A 12,857-nucleotide genomic window follows, 5' to 3' on the forward strand; every position below is an offset into this window, starting at 1 on the left:
TGTTAGGCTGAGGTGCTGGCGCAGGGAAAAAGTTTCTTTCCGGCGAAAAAGACAAGAGAAATAAGCGTGTCGTTTTTCTATTGAAACGCGGTGGCCTTGAAGGCACTTCCGAAAGCTTGATTCTAGCAGAAAAATGTAGTGCCACTGCGGAGAAAATCTGGATAGAAATGTCTACTGTCTTCGTCTTGCCGGTACACGGTACATTTGGTAGTTGAACACTAAGACATGAAAGTCTGCAATGTACTAGTGTATTATGGACGGAGTTTCGTTGACGAACCTGGCTCATGGCAGGAAGAGAATGCATAGTCGAATCCACGACTGCCATTTGTACAGCGAAACCTGAGCCCTTTGGCTCACACCAAAGTGGCGGCTCATGGTTTATTTCTAAGACATCAATATAACGTGCCGAGAAATAAAAATACGAAGGCGAATTTGCATACTGTTAAAATGGACATGTGGCTATCACTACCTAAGCAAAACCATTATAATTATCTGAACAGCCGAACGCCGCAGACATTCGGATAGAGTGACGGTTTCCCGGATTGAACGGAGCAGATGGGGGCTGGGCGCCGCCTAACGTAATGAATGAGCACCTGTGGAATGTCATTAACGTGTACACAGGCTCTCGTTGACCGTGAAATTTAAGCACTCCTGCAACCGAGAATTTCATGCCTTGTCATATAATCGCGCGGGCACTGCGTTGAGTTGAGTAGAAAGAGCGGGGTTGTCAATTATTAAAATACAAGAGAACAAAAGAGCGTGGGCCGGAAGCAATGACGACAAGCGCAAGTCTCATTTTTATGCATCCCACATCTTATTTGAGGTTGATTTTTTTTTATTTTCCTTGGACACAGAACAAAGCGCTTGTTACTGCTTCGATCGAATTTGCGTTTCCTTTAGCCCGCCTAAGGTCGATATACAAACTACACGTGGGGAGCAGAATTGTTTTGAGTGAATCAGCAGTGCAGGGCTTGAGGAATTGGCATAGCTTCTGGAACTTTGGATAAAAATCTGTCTTTACTCAGACTGCAATTTTTACAAAAATGGTGTACACAACAATGCGCGCACAGAAAGCACGTTGGTTACATTTAAATCAACACTGTGCTTGTTGTAGATGTGATGAACATGTAGTAGTCGTGTGCTGCATAGAAGTCTTATGGTGCATTGTGGTGCATGATTTAGGGATTCTTGGCACCACAACGTTCATGAAAGGGGAGCTGAAAGTTTTTGTAGCAAATATGGGATTATTGCTGCCTTGGAGGAGATAGTGAATGGCATTATTTTTTATGTTCGAGACAACGAGAAACCTCTCAGCGTACTTATTGCTTCATTGAGCTATACATTCTTGCGTGTGCATTGAGCCTACACACTCATTCAAATGCGCCAACACTAAAGATATCACCTTTATTCATTCGAATGGCATATGAAGCAACCCACCGGTCACCAAAACAAAGCAAATCATTGCATATTTTTAGTTTATGGCGCTAGACCTTGGCCAAAGGTTTTCTAGAAACACGTAGTAGTTTTTGTTTTGTACTTAAGAAACGTCCGCGGCGAACACAAAAAACGCTGACTAGCACACTTCGTCCGCCACCATGTCCATGTCGCAAACGATAAGAAGGTAGAAAGGAAAAACGCTGAAGCGAACTAGACTTCGGAAGGGAAGTTAAAAAGAAAGAGGAAACGGCAAAGCAGAGTGACGGAAGCCACAACACAGGCAGCACTCTCTTGGCGAAGGAACGTCCATAAACCCGGCGCGATGAAAGAACAGCACACGACAAAACAGCATGCGTCAAAACAGCGCACAAAAAACAGCGCAGCGACAAAACTGCACAGGGAAAAAACGGCACTGCAACAAAAAAGCGCAAGCAAAAACAGCATGGCGACATAAGAGCACAGGAAAAAAACTGCAATTGTCAAAACAGCCCACTAGACAAAACGGCACAGCGACAAAACAGCGCAGCGAAAAAACAACAGGGCGAAAGAAGAGCGCGGGGAAAAATCAGCACGATGACAAGACGGCAAATCGGAGTACGGTGCAGCGCTGCTGCAGGGTGGAACAATTGCAGCCATAAACGAACGGTAAATCGCAACACATGTAGCAGCGACCTTTGAAGTTAGCGAGCGCTTGTTTCACATACTACGTAAGGAACATGGCATGCTAACATTTCTGATCTCAAATATGCACTTTTCTGGCGGGTAATGGAATGAATAAGGCTAAACAAGTTGTTCTGGAAGCATTGATTCGGCGGGTTGACAATCATGATGCTGAAATCAGAAAAATACGCCCGACATAGGGCTTTGGATATAAAAAGTCCTTATTCATCAAAACTGTCAGTGTAGGCAGTTGAATGCTCTGCTCAGAAATATGGTTTGGAGCGAGCTACCGGACCTTGGTACACTGAATATATCAAGTATGTGATGTTTACTTTAAGTGATGGCAGAATTGCCCGAGCCTAGATTTCCAGGTTGTTTCGTATTTAACCATAACGCTGCACAGTGGTTGTCTGAGGTTGACCGCCACTTATTAAGCTTTGAGAAACTGGCTACCCAACTTACCTGAAAATTCATGCACTAGCGTGCATTTGTTGAATGCAATTTCATATTGAAGCTGTATTTTTCACTTCAAAATGTATTATCTCGAAACATCAGTTTTCGCGACATTTGATCAAAGCTGCGTTTTTCGCTTAGATGACAATTTCTGTAAAACATCAAATTTCAACAATTTTTACCCTTTTCCTAGGAACCACAAGAAGCACCTAACCTAGCCTAACCTGTCATAACCTAGCAAACATAAGTTGGACTAAAATCAAGCAGAGTTGTAGAATGAAGGCAGGGAATTTGAAGCAAGCAAAGACTATACATAACCACTAGTTCCGCCATATGCACCGTTCAAGCAACGCTGTTCCTGAATCAATGAGCTAGACGTGTTTCTTAACGAACCCGCGAAACGAGCACTTGCTAACTCTAAATGTAGCTGCGGCAGGTGTCGTGATTTGCGTTTGCGGTTATGGCTGTGATTGTTGAACCCTCCGGCAGCGCGCCACCGTACTCCGCTGTGCAGTTTTGTCGTCCTGCTGTTTTTCCCTGTGCTCTTCTGTCATCGTGCTGTTTTGTTGTTGGGCTATTTTGTCGCGGTAGCGTCTTGTCCGGCGTGCTGTTTTGTCGCCATGCTGTTTTGTCGCTGTGCCGTTTTTTCCATCTGCTGTTGCGTCGCTGCGCTCTTTATTGTGCGCTGTTTTGACGGATGCTGTCTTGTCGTTTGCTGTTCTTTCGTGTGCCACCATAATCCCATGGTCCTCTGAATAACCGGCGACTCAGCAGAGAGCCGCGGTTTTCTGCAGCTGTGCACGCGGCCAGGTAACTGCATATGTCATCGGGGGGCAGCATGGAAAGAGACGTTTGCAATCTTTACAAAACATAGCTCTACCCTGTTATTTTCTCTCTTTGCACGATGACTTTCGCGGATTTCGCATGCGCCGAGAACGGGAAACTTAGAGGAAGGCTGGAGCAGCATGCAGGAATGGTATCGACGCTGAGTGAGATTAAAACGTGGTGGTGCCTCCATAGAGGCACCCACTGCCCGCATTACCAGGTAAAAGGAATGGGAAACGCAAAAGCCGCTGATGGTAAAAAGGAGATTAATTGAATGAAAAAGAAGCATACGACCGATCTGCGTCGTAATTAAAAAAAGCTAGATGAGAAAGGAATCGTTCCATTACATAACGCTGTTTTTAAAGCTTGAACAGGATGTCTCAGAACGCGCAGTAAAGAAAAAAACCCTGGGCTTGTGATTTCCTCTAAAAAGAGCAATTTCAATCAATAAAGAAGTCAACAGAGTTGCAGAACGAGGCACAATCTGTAGAAACAAGTAAACACAGTGCATTCAAACGAGATGGTATCCATCCGGATGTCGGTGCAGATTCAGTCATTGTCGCTGAGAACTAGGTGAGACCTTTAGCTGCTGTGAATGATGGTCGGACGGAAAGCTGCTTTGTGCTTCTCATGCTACCCCAATCAGGCCCACGAAGCTTTGATTTCTTTGAGCAGTTCATTGCATTTAATGTCGTTTGACACAAAGTCTAAAATCAACCCAAAAATATCTGGGTTGAACTTTTTTTGACGAAACTGTCACTTCCAAACCGATAAAGGATATATATATATATATATATATATATATATATATATATATATATATATATATATATATATATATATATATATATATATATATATATATATATATATATATATATATATATATTGTAGAGCGGTTTATTGGCACGATGGAAGCGCCGGCTACGAAGACCTTGGCACAGGCAATCTACGAGGCAGAGAGCCGAGAGCCCAGATACAAGCGGCACTGTTCCATCCAGCACGAGCATCCAACCGGCGGCGCGAGCGTTTCGTCGTCGTTGGCTTCGGGGCTGGTTCATCTTCTTCATTCCAAGTGCCCCGGCGGAAAGAGGGAGCCATCCTGGCGACTCAAGGAGAGGAGACTACGAGGGGGCTATATTACGGCTTCAAGCGGCTGACGTGAACGACGTCGCGACCGCGGCGGCGATGGTCCGAAGAAGGTGTCACCGGTTCGATAACGTAGTTGACAGATGACGTACGCTCTAAGATGCGGAAAGGGCCGATGTGCTTGGCCGGAAATTTGGACGTAGCCGGAACAGAGAGCCAGACCAGTGAGCCAGTGGAGAAGTGAACCACGGGCGTGTCTTGATCGGAAGCATGGGTACGGAGACCTTGACGTTCGGCGGTGAAGGAGCGAGCCAACTGGCGGCACTGCTCAGCATGGCGGGTGATGTCAGAGAGGGAAGCATGTTCCGAGCTGTCGGGGTTGTAGGGAAGGATTGTATCCAACATACAAGAAGGTTCGCGTCCGAATAAAAGAAAGAATGGGGAAAAGCCGGCGGTTGCTTAAGAGGCGGTGTTATATGCATAGGTGACGAACGGAAGAACCTGATCCCAATTGGAGCTGTCGGAGTGAATGTACATGGCGATCATGTCCCCAAGAGTACGGTTGAAGCGTTCGGTGAGGCCGTTGATTTGAGGGTGGTAAGCAGTAATGGTGCGGTGGACTGTGTGGCACGCAGCGAGAAGCTCGTGAAGAACTTCAGACAAGAAAACACGGCCGCGGTCACTGAGACGCAGGACAAAGTGATGAAGAAGGAAGAAGGCTACTTCGCGAGCAGTAGCCGCAGGTAGGGCAGCGGTCTCAGCATACCGAGTGAGGTGGTCCACGGCGACTATGATCCAGCGATTCCCAGCGGTCGTGAAGGGAAGTGGCCCATATAGGTCGATTCCCACACGATCAAAAGGACGAGCCGGACACGGTATTGGCTGTAACGGGGCAGTCGAAGGGCGAGGTGTCGACTTCCGCTGCTGACAGGCCGTGCAGGAGCGAACGTAGCGACGAACGAAGTTGTACATGCCCCGCCAATAGTACCTCTGGCGTAGTCGCTCGTACGTTTTCAGCGAGCCAGCGTGAGCGCCCTGAGGATCGGCATGGTGGTGTTCACAAATCTCAGTGCGGAGATGTCGGGGAATCACGAGAAGCCACTTGCGGCCATCTGGACGATAGTTGCGCCGGTACAGAAGACAGTCGCGAAGGGCAAAATGGGAAGCCTGGCGACGAAGTGTTCGAGGGAAGGAGGCCGTAGAGGGTGCACGAAGTACGTCGAGCAACAATGAAATCCATGGATCTTGGCGTTGTTGATGGGGAATGTCCATGGTAGTGAGCGCTGCGAGTAGGGATGCAGATATTGGCGAAGAGGGCGCAGGAGAGGGCAGTGGGAAGCGGGACAAGGCGTCGGCGTCGGAGTGCTTGCGGCCCGATCGGTAAACTACGGTTATATCGAATTCCTGAAGACGGAGGGCCCAGCGGCCTAGGCGCCCTGAGGGATCTTTGAGTGAAGCCAACCAGCAGAAAGCGTGATGGTCGGTGACGACGGTAAACGGGCGGCCATATAAGTATGGGCGGAATTTTGTTAGAGCCCACACTACGGCGAGACACTCCTTTTCCGTCACGGTGTAGTTCGACTCAGCCTTGGTGAGGGCACGGCTGGCGTACGCAACGACGTATTTAGGAAATTCGGGCTTGCGCTGTGCAAGGACAGCCCCGAGGCCGATTCCGCTTGCGTCGGTGTGCACTTCAGTAGGGGCACTGGGGTCGTAGTGTCGAAGGATACGTGGTGAGGTGAGAAAACGACGGAGCGCAGCAAAAGCGTCGTCGCAGGCCGAGTCCCACGTAGACAGGTCGGCGGGACCATTAAGAAGTTTGGTCAGGGGCGCGACGATGGAGGCGAAATTGGGAACAAATCGCCGAAAATAGGAGCAGAGACCCACAAATCGGCGCACTTGTTTTGTAGAAGTCGGTTTAGGGAAGTCAGCGACAGCACGGAGTTTGTAAGGATCGGGCAGGACGCCGTCTTTGGAGACGAGGTGGCCGAGTATTGTCAGCTGCCGGGCACCAAAGTGACATTTTTTGAGATTAAGTTGAAGGCCAGCATTGGTGAGGCAGCTCAGTGTCTGGCGCAAGCGCTTGAGATGCGTCGGAAAATCGGGCGAAAACACAATATCATCTAAATAGCAGAGTCAAACAGTCCACTTCAGGCCGCTCAAGATGTTGTCCATCATTCGTTCAAATGTTGCGGGAGCGTTACAGAGGCCGAATGGCATCACGTTGAACTCATAGAGTCCGTCAGGGGTGACGAACGCCGTTTTAGGACGGTCGGACTCAGCCATCGGGACTTGCCAATAGCCGGAACGGAGATCCAGGGAGGAGAAGAACTCGGCGCCTTGCAAGCAGTCAAGGGCGTCGTCAATACGTGGTAGCGGGTAGACGTTTTTGCGCGTAATTTTGTTGAGCCGGCGATAGTCCACGCAAAATCGTATCGAGCCATCCTTCTTTTTAACCAGGACGACTGGGGACGACCAACGACTGGCGGAAGGTTGATTAATGCCGCTTGTAGCATGTCGTGAATTTGCTCAGTTATGACGCTGCGCTCGGGAGGCGACACACGGTAGGGGCGCTGACGGAGAGGAGCATGGGTTCCTGTGTCAATGTGGTGCTCAACAGTGGTCGCACGGCCCAAAGAAGTCGACTGGTGGTCAAACGATGAGCGAAACTGGTTGAGCAGGGCAAGGAGCTGCGCGGTCAATGCAGCGGTCGAAAATGTCCGATGACAAAGCTGGAGCAGCACCACGTGGCGTGAGGGCAGCGACTTCGGCACTGGAGGAGGTTACATCAGTGTCGAAGGAAGAGATCAAAGCAGCGGTTTCAAAATGGCCGAGGCACTCGCCACGGAGCAGGGAGAGCGCGGAGAACGAGGTTTTATAGACGAGGATGGCGGCAGCACCGTGGTGAATGTCGATGACGGCGAAGGGAAGACATAGGTGTCGGCGAGAGGCAAGTACAGGGGAAGGCATGAAGAGAACGGTGGCGTCAAAAAATGATGCGGCGCAAACAGGGACAAGCACGGCACTGTCAGGGGGAATGTCAGTGTCCTCGGCGACAACAAGCTTAGCAGCACAACGAATCGGAGGCTCGTCGAGGAGCGCATCGCAGAGTGGAGAGAAGGCGACGTGCGCAAGGGCACAGTCACTGACGGCACTGTGCAGGGAGAGAAAATCCCATCCAAGGATGACGTCATGGGAGCTGGCACGGAGGACTAAAAATTCGACAACATACAAAACATCGGCGATGACGACGCGTGCTGTGCAAGCGGCAGAGGGATGAACGGTATCGGCGCTGGCGGTACGGAGTGAGAGTCCAGAAGATGGGGTTGTAACTTTGCGAAGCGAGCGGCAGAAGTTTTCGTGAATAACAGAAACGGTGGCCCCAGTGTCCACAAGCGCAAGTGTCTTGACTCCGTCGACAAAAACGTCAAGAAGGTTCGGCGGGGAGAGGCGAGGACTTAAGCAGGGCGATGAGTGCGCAGGTCGTGCCCCCGGAATTGCGGCTGCTAGTTTTCCGAATCGGCGCGGACGTTGCGACGCCTCATGGGCGACAATGAAAGGCGGCGAGGCGAAGGCGAGCGGTGGGAAACGTAGGGCTGGCGACCGTGCTCGCGGTCAGGAAAGGTCTCCTGAGGTTATGGTCCGAAACGTGGGCGAAAGGTACGGTCTGCATCAGGGTAGTCTGGCAGAGGGTGGACAGGCGCATGCAGAGTACGTCGACAGGGGCGCGCGACGTGGCCCGGAAGACCGCAGGCGTAGCATATCGGTCGATTGTCAGCCGTGCGCCAAGGGTTGTAGGTAAAGGGCGTGAAGCGGGTCTGTGGAGCAGCAGGCGCAGGCACCACTTGAGGAACGTACGTATAAGCCTGCGGTGGTGGTGGTCGCGCGACAGCCTCGGCATACGTGAGAGGCACGGGAGTGGGGGCAGGCGGCACTTCAACTGGAGGACCGTAGCTCAACGGAGCAGCAACAGGCGGTGGCGGGGTCGGGGGAATGCCGACCTGGGGATCCAAGGGGGCTGGTTGTGGAAGAGGAGGGAGGGCGTCGGCCACCGCCTGCGTGATGGCGTGCCGGATCTCAGCGCTGAGGGGGGTCGGTGTCTGATGTTGGCGAGATAGGAGCGAGAGCTGCCGGCCGACCTCGTCCCGCACAAAGTCTTTGATGGTAGCAAGTAGATCTGGATTGATGGCCAGGCCGGAGATGGAGTCGGCAGGCGGAGGAGGCCGACGAGCGCAAAGACGTTGCTTGCGCAACTCGTCGAAACTCTGGCAAAGGGTATACACCGAGGTAACGGTGGTGAGACTCTTCGCTAACAACAGCTGAAAAGCATCGTCATCGATACCCTTCATGATGTGTTTGATCTTGTCAGGCTCGGACATAGCCGGATCGACACGCTTGCAGAGGTCTACTACGTCTTCAATGTAGCTGGTGAAAGTCTCATCCGTGTGCTGAGCTCGGACGCGCAGGCTTTGCTCAGCGCGCAGTTTCCGCACTGCAGGACGGCCGAAAACCTCCGCAAGGGTGCTCTTTAGAACGGCCCAAGTAGGAATGTCGGCCTCGTGGTTGCGGAACCAGAGGATCGCGACATCGCTGAGGTAGAAGATGACGTTGGTAAGCTTGACGCGGTCGTCCCAGTTGTGGCGGCTCACCCGTTCGTATGATTCCAGCCAATCTTCCACGTCCTGGTCGCTATGGCCGCTGAAGACAGCGGGGTCGCGCTGCCGGACGGCACCGGAGCAGATGACTGGCTGCGACGTGGCGGCGGGCTGACTGGCCTTGGTAGTGGACATCGGGATGGTGCGGCTGCGAAGGTCCACGGTGATGGTGAAAAGGGGAACACAGCAACCTCCACCAAATGTAGAGCGGGTTATTGGCCCGATGGAACCGCCGGCTACGAAGACCTTGGCACAGGCAATCTACGAGGCAGAGAGCCGAGAGCCCAGACACAAGCGGCACTGTTCCATCCAACACGAGCATCCAACCGGCGGCGCGAGCGCTTCGTCGTCGTTGGCTTCGGGGCTGGTTCATCGTCTTCATTCCAATATATATATTCATATATAAGACAAGGCAAATGAAGTGAGGGGCTCGTTTGACAAACATATTTAGGAATCCAACAGTCACAATTGCGGTATTACAGGACGTGCTACGTTCACCGCTATGGACGAGGGTGGCGCTGGTGAACACTCTCAAGGTTCGCTTACACGCAAAATATAAATACCCACGAAAGCAGCAGATTGGATAGCCGTCGCCGTAGCTCAGTTGGTAAGAGCACCGGACGCGATATTCGGAGGTCGTGGGTTCGGATCCCACAGGCGGCATAGTTGTTTTTTCTGCTGCTTTATAAGTAATTTTCTTTAAAAAGGAAAAACTAATTGATTGGCACTAGATATTAAAAAAAAGAAACATTCCCCATGCACCTTGATTTCGGTGACTGTTGGCTTCCTATATATATATATATATATATATATATATATATATATATATATATATATATATATATATATATATATATATATATATTGCCGCATGCAAGAAGACGCCAAAGATCAAGACTTGGTCTACGAGCGCGAGGCAAGAAGAAGAAGCTGAAGTGCACAGGGACTTTTTCTGGTTAACCAGTAAACCGTTTTACCTTCAGCTCTCCTCGGGGTTCTACCGAGTCCTGACACTGGTGGAGCGTGCTGGGTATGCACAGGACTCCTTCCAGCAGTCCACAGCGAGTCCCGGACATCGACACGCCTGTCGTCTAGGCCTTTCCCCGGAGTACAACCATCTACCGGGCGACACTTCAAACGTCAATATTCGCCGGGTCTTCCAAGCCATGGCACCTCCCACCCCTACGTCGGTGACTCTTCACAACTCCAAGGTACCGAAGTGCTTCCGCGGGAACGCGTTTGAAGATGTGGAAGACTGGCTCTACCAGTTTGAACGAGTGGCCAAGTTCAACCAGTGGAGCGCGGACCAGAAGCTTTGCAATGTTTATTTTGCACTTCAGGATACTGCTAGAACTTGGTATGAAAACAACGAGGCCAGCTTGTCCACATGGAATGACTTCCGCCGCCAGCTAGCTGGTGGACACTTTTGCCACTACTGATCGACTAGAGAATGCGCTGCACCTGCTTGAAGTGCGCGTCCAGAAGCCAAATGAAAGCGTAGCTATGTTTGTGGAAGACATGGCTCGACTTTTTCGCCGTGCCGACCCCGATATGACTGTGCAAAGGAAGTTACGACATCTCATGCATGGCGTCAAGGAGCAGGTGTTTGCCGGCTTGGGGCGCAACCCACCTCAAACTGTCAGTGAGTTCGTCAAGGACGCTACAGCTATAGAGCGAGCCCTCCAAGAACGGTGCCGCCAGTACGACCGACCCTTCACCGGTGTTCCACCGATTGCGGCGGCACTCACTGCAACCGATGGGAACACTCTGCGAGACCTCATTCGAGAAATTGTCCTTGAGGAGCTGCAGCGAATTACTGCTACGAGCGTTCAGTCACCAGAGGCCGTCGCAGCAGCCGTTAGGAAAGAGCTCCGGCATGCTCTGTCACCGTCTGCACCATACCACGAGTCTCATCCATTTGAGAGTGCGGCAGCCGTTTGCGAACCATACCACGTGCCCCAACCGAACAGCAACACGGCCGTCAACACGGCGCCTACTATGAGCCGGAGCCGCAACCCGCAAGCTATGCGGAAGTCCTTCGTCGTCCGCCGCCAGACCACGCCCCACCGAGCTCAGCGAGCCGTCAGCAGACGTGGTTCTTCCAGGAGCCTCAGTAGGCACGTCCCGGCAGCCCTCAGCCGCGCCGAACTAACCGAACTGACCGCGACGAACATGGTCAAACACTCGTCATTGTTTTTCCAGGTAGCCCTGCTGTGGACCATAGCCGCACCCTCGCGCGACGCCCATCCAAAAGAGCCACTGCTGCTTCAGCCTCACGAGCCGGTACAAACGCCGCCTTCAGCCAGCAAAAACAGACCCACAGACGGCAATCTTCCGCCATCGCTAGCCGGAACGAACTCCTTCGTCTGGCAACCTGGTGCTACCTCCTGTGCGGCCAACCCGCCGCGACTACTTCAGGCGCCACCGTTCTACGGCCAGTTGGGGCACGACACCGCGACGAACATGGTCAAACACTCGTCATTGTTTTTCCAGGTTAGTTACATGGCAAACGCCACTTTTGTACGCACAAACGATCCTTTTTTGCTCGCGGTGTCGTGCCCCATTGAGCTGCGCAACTGTGCACGTAAACATATGTACCACCTACATTGTTCCCTCTGCCAATCATACTTTGACCTTTCGTTCCTACTCATCATGTCGGGTGACGTGGAACTAAACCCCGGACCTGCAAACAGCGATACATCTACTTCTCTTGAACAAATATCGCAAACTCTGTCACGCCTTGAGTCAACCCAGTGCACAATACTCAGTGAAATAGCATTAATTCGTGCTGCACAGAATAACATAGAAAGTCTCGTCAATGGCCTTTCCTCCCGCGTTGACACCCTCGAAAAAACAGTAGAAAAGATTCAGGCCGCAGAGCCGAATACATCCCTTAGCTCACATGGCGACGTTGCCAAGCTGACATCTGAAATCAGAACACTTACGGAAAAGTGCGAAGATGCGGAAAGTCGTCTGCGGCGATGAAATTTGCTATTCTTTGGAATTCAAGATTCCAACAACGAAACATGGGCTCAGTCTGAAACACACATTGTTACTTTTTTATCGGAGAAACTAAACACCGCCATCACAGCTGACGACATCGAAAGAGCACACAGGTTGGGCCGTTTTCAGGCATCCAAGAATCGTCCCATTATAGTAAAATTTCTGCGCTTCAAAGATAAATCCAAAATCCCTGCCGCATCATCAGAATTGAAGGACACGTCTTTTTCCATTAGAGAAGACTTATCAGCGCGAGTGCGTCTAGCAAGGAAAAAACTTTACTTATACGCATCCCAGTATGAATCCAAGTTTAAGATCCGTTATGATAAACTGGTCATGAATAACAAACAGTTCATCTACAAAGCTGAGTCCGATTCAGTCGTCGAACTGTCATAGCCATCCAAATGCGCACGTGTTTCAACTGTTTCACACGCACCTCATCACAGCCATAACCCTCAAAAAGCGCCAACTGTTAACACAGTATCTATCATGCTCTCAAACGTTCGCAGTTACATATGCAAAAAGGAAGCACTGGAAACCTTTCTTGAAGATAACGATACTGACATCGCAATAATGACTGAATCATGGCTTAGCCCACATATTCAGGACCACGAACTTCTCAGTAATGTCGTCACTTACACCATCCATAGGCTTGACCGTGTAGGGCGTCGAGGAGGAGGCGTTTTGGTATTTATGAATCCCAGACTTGTCTGTCAGCGCATAGCAACTAACTGTCAT

The sequence above is a fragment of the Amblyomma americanum genome, chromosome 9 (genome assembly GCF_052857255.1).
Source record: "Amblyomma americanum isolate KBUSLIRL-KWMA chromosome 9, ASM5285725v1, whole genome shotgun sequence".
NCBI lineage: Eukaryota > Metazoa > Arthropoda > Arachnida > Ixodida > Ixodidae > Amblyomma > Amblyomma americanum.